Source organism: Arachis hypogaea, chromosome 11, assembly GCF_003086295.3.
Source record: "Arachis hypogaea cultivar Tifrunner chromosome 11, arahy.Tifrunner.gnm2.J5K5, whole genome shotgun sequence".
Classification (NCBI taxonomy): domain Eukaryota; kingdom Viridiplantae; phylum Streptophyta; class Magnoliopsida; order Fabales; family Fabaceae; genus Arachis; species Arachis hypogaea.
This window is the reverse complement of record NC_092046.1, coordinates 141,772,388-141,777,346: the sequence shown is the minus strand read 5'-3', so window position 1 is coordinate 141,777,346 and position 4,959 is coordinate 141,772,388. Positions and strand designations below refer to the sequence as shown.

The window sequence follows — 4,959 nt, the reverse complement described above, 5'->3', positions numbered from 1 at the left end:
GACTATTTTAATATTTTGTATTGTTATGGTGGTAGTATTCGTCACTAGAAAAAAGGGTTAATTATGTAACAACAATGTTTTGTGAATTTTTTTAATGAAAAAACAGAACATACAGTGATGTTAATACACAATTTAGATTATTTTTGAGGAATCCATTCAAAAAAAAAGCTAAATGTGTAGAGAAAACAAAAATAAATGTATTCATACAACGTGCTCTTTTCTTATTTAATGTGTTGGATACAACTCTCCATACATGGAGAAAGAGAACTAACAGCTTCATCATATCATATCGTTTTATTTAATTACGAGTACTTGCTTTCTCTTCATCTGTCTTTGGATTGGTGCAATCGCAAAGGTTGAACCCTTTCTGAAGCAACTTTTCAACCTCTTCAAACTGAGGTCTCTGGTACCAATAGATAGATGGCAACGAGCCCAATTGTGGAAAACCCAGCAAAGAGGAGGAATGTTCCTGCAGCCCCAAGTGCATGGATGAGTGACAAGAATGTCAAACTCACTATGAGATTAGCAAACCAGTTTGAAACTGCTGCTATGCCTCCACAAATCCCCCTGAATCTTAATGGATAAATCTCTGAGTTCAAGACCCAAGGCACTGTTCCCATTCTAGGAGAGTACGCTAGGATATATAGTCCCAACACTATAACTGCAAGCACTCCAATTTTGCTTGGGCATCCATCATAAAACCACACACGCATTTGCTCACCGCACACCGCTCTGACTTCTTTTGTTTCCGCCAGACACGCTCCCGGAAGATGTTGCATCATGTTCATTGATTACGTTAGATTATATTAGACTAATACATAGATATAAGTTGAAACAAATGGAAGTGATGAACTTACATTGCCCCCAGTGCTGGCACAGAAGGCACATTCAGCTTTCAAATATTTAATGCAGTTCCATGAAGAGACATTGGAGGCATCAAGATAAGCCTGGCATGTAGCATTAGCACCGAAACTGAGGGTGTCAATGTTGTTAATTGGAGGAGCGGTGGTAGCTGCCTGAAAGAAAACTCCGATGAGAGTGAGAACGCAAATGATGATTGCAATAAGGGATAGGAGCATGAGCTTTCTCCTTCCATATTTATGGATGCACAGCATGCTGAGAATAGATTCAACGACGTTGAGACCAGATGTGACGAGGGAGAGTGCAAGTGCGGTAGATTTTGATGCAATGCCGACAAACTGAACAATGGTTGGGTTGTAATACATGACGGTGTTGATGCCAACAAATTGTTGAGCCACTTGAGCAGTCACGCCTGCATACAATCCTCTTCGAACAGCAACGTTGCTGAAAGCAGCCTTCATTTTCTCTCTAAGAGTTTGACCGATCAACCCTTCCTCTTGCTTCTCTTGTTCTACAGCTTCTCTCATCGCTTTTATCTCCCCTTCAATCTCGTCTGCTTTGTAAATCTTTTCTAGGATTTTCCTTGACTCCTTTTCTTTCCCCTGGTTGTACAACCACCTCGGTGACTCATGTAAGGTCAACATTAAAACGATCCAAACCGATGCCGGAAGTCCGGCTACCCCAAGCATCCAACGCCACGTTCTAGGAGTCTGCAAAGTTAATCAAGATAGATAAGATGTGGACACATATTATTTCAAACAGTTTAGTCAAATACTTTAAATTATTTAATAGATCTTAGTTATTATCTAAGTAGATATACCTTGGTAAACGCGAGGTTGATAAGGTAGGCAAGGAATTGGCCAAAGGTGATGAGGAGACCATTGATACAAACGAGAGCTCCTCTAATGGGTAATGGCAGTTGGGGAGGCTTCTGAGATGTAGAGATGGTAAGTCATGGAAGCTATACCAACTCCAAAACCAACCAAAATTCTTCCAACCATGAGGACCTAAGGAGCAGGGCCAATAGCCATGACTATTGCGTCAAGAAGGAAAACAATATCAGCCCCCAAGATAGAGGTCTTACAGCCCAGCCTGTCGTTCATCCATCTACCGAGTGCAGCACCAATAATGGCTCCCGCTACAGCCATACTTACAATGACTTCCTACAACCATAATTTCTTATCAACTTTTACAAAGTCCTCGCGAATGTAAAGCAAGGCTCCTGAGATAACACTGGTGTCGTAGCCGAAGAGGAGACGTCCAATTCCGGCCGATAGAGTAAGGCGCATGATGTAGGGCGAACTGGTTGCTCTTTTCTAGAATTCTGTAAACTCTTGCTTACTTACTGCCTCCGGCCCTCCTTCCATTCTTATCACCTTAGCTGAAAATATTATTATTCCATCAATCATTGTTTATTTATGCATGCAATTAATCTCATGCATTTCATAACATCATGCAGACACTTCCAATTATAAAGTGAAATTTTATTTCAACGACTAATTAATCAATAATATCTACTCTTTCTTATCTAGATTTTAACACCTTACCAAAAAGGTTATTATTGTGTTCCTAATTAACCATGTAAAGTTGCAATTACGAACTCAGAAATACTTGGGAATATATCCTATCATATCATTATTATTTATTTATATATAAAGGAAAAGTATGAACTAAAAAAATTAAAATAAATTAAACAGATGAAATATATTACATACTTGTACTACAGAGAGAAAATGAGCTTTGTTATGGAAACCACAGCACTCTGATGTTAAAAGGAGTCGCAGAAGGTCTCTCAGTTGTGTGGTGAGAATATATGTATATAAAAATTATTGGTTACATACATCTCTATATATAGATGTATGTAACCAATAATTTTTATATACATATATTCTCACCACACAACTGAGAGACCTTCTGCGACTCCTTTTAACATCAGAGTGCTGTGATTTCCATAACAAAGCTCATTTTCTCTCTGTAGTACAAGTATGTAACATATTTCATCTGTTTAATATATCTTAATTTTTTTTAGATTATACTTTTTCTTTATATATAAATAAATAATAATGAAATGATAAGATATATTTCCAAGTATTTCTGAGTTCATAATTGCAACTTTACATGATTAATTAGGAACACAATAATGACCTTTTTGGTAAAGTGTTAAAATCTAGATAAAAAAGAGTAGATATTATTGATTAATTAGTCGTTGAAATCAAATTTCACTTTATAATTGGAAGTGTCTGCATGATGTTATGAAATGCATGAGATTAATTGCATGCATAAATAAACAATGATTGATGGAATAATAATATTTTCAGCTAAGGTGATAAGAATGGAAGGAGGGCCGGAGGCAGTAAGTAAGCAAGAGTTTACAGAATTCTAGAAAAGAGCAACCAGTTCGCCCTACATCATGCGCCTTACTCTATCGGCCGGAATTGGACGTCTCCTCTTCGGCTACGACACCAGTGTTATCTCAGGAGCCTTGCTTTACATTCGCGAGGACTTTGTAAAAGTTGATAAGAAATTATGGTTGCAGGAAGTCATTGTAAGTATGGCTGTAGCGGGAGCCATTATTGGTGCTGCACTCGGTGGATGGATGAACGACAGGCTGGGCCGTAAGACCTCTATCTTGGGGGGTTGATATTGTTTTCCTTCTTGACGCAATAGTCATGGCTATTGGCCCTGCTCCTTAGGTCCTCATCGTTGGAAGAATTTTAGTTGGTTTTGGAGTTGGTATAGCTTCCATGACTTACCATCTCTACATCTCAAAAGCCTCCCCAACTGCCATTACCCATTAGAGGAGCTCTCGTTTGTACCAATGGTCTCCTCATCACCTTTGGCCAATTCCTTGCCTACCTTATCAACCTCGCGTTTACCAAGGTATATCTACTTAGATAATAACTAAGATCTATTAAATAATTTAAAGTATTTGACTAAACTGTTTGAAATAATATGTGTCCACATCTTATCTATCTTGATTAACTTGTGCAGACTCCTAGAACGTGGCGTTGGATGCTTGGGATGGCCGGACTTCCGGCAGTGGTTCAGTTCGTTTTAATGTTGACCTTACATAAGTCACCGAGGTGGTTGTACAACCAGGGGAAAGAAAAGGAGTCAAGGAAAATCCTATAAAAGATTTACAAAGCGAACGAGATTGAAGGGGAGATAAAAGCGATGAGAGAAGCCGTAGAACAAGAGAAGCAAGAGGAAGGGTTGATCGGTCAAACTCTTAGAGAGAAAATGAAGGCTGCTTTCAGCAACGTTGCTGTTCGAAGAGGATTGTATGCAGGCGTGACTGCTCAAGTGGCTCAACAATTTGTTGGCATCAACACCGTCATGTATTACAGCCCAACCATTGTTCAGTTTGTCGGCATTGCATCAAAATCTACCGCACTTGCACTCTCCCTCGTCACATCTGGTCTCAACGTCGTTGAATCTATTCTCAGCATGCTGTGCATCCATAAATATGGAAGGAGAAAGCTCATGCTCCTATCCCTTATTGCAATCATCATTTGCGTTCTCACTCTCATCGGAGTTTTCTTTCAGGCAGCTACCACCGCTCCTCCAATTAACAACATTGACACCCTCAGTTTCGGTGCTAACGCTACATGCCAGGCTTATCTTGATGCCCCCAATGTCTCTTCATGGAACTGCATTAAATATTTGAAAGCTGAATGTGCCTTTTGTGCCAGCACTGGGGCAATGTAAGTTCATCACTTCCATCTGTTTCAACTTATATCTATGTATTAGTCTAATATAATCTAACGTAGTCAATGAACATGATGCAACATCTTCCGGGAGCGTGCCTGGCGGAAACAAAAGAAGTCAGAGCGGTGTGCGGTGAGCAAATGCGTGTGTGGTTTTATGATGGATGCCCAAGCAAAATTGGAGTGCTTGCAGTTATAGTGTTGGGACTATATATCCTAGCGTACTCTCCTGGAATGGGAACAGTGCCTTGGGTCTTGAACTCAGAGATTTACCCATTAAGATTCAGGGGGATTTGTGGAGGCATAGCAGCAGTTTCAAACTGGTTTGCTAATCTCATAGTGAGTTTGACATTCTTGTCACTCATCCATGCACTTGGGGCTGCAGGAACAT

The 4,959-nt window shown here is 39.7% G+C and overlaps 1 pseudogene; it reads left to right on the top strand.

Moving 5' to 3' along the window:
* The first annotated feature begins 1,050 nt into the window (after positions 1 to 1,050).
* On the top strand, positions 1,051 to 4,959 carry LOC112723098 (inositol transporter 4-like; annotated as a pseudogene).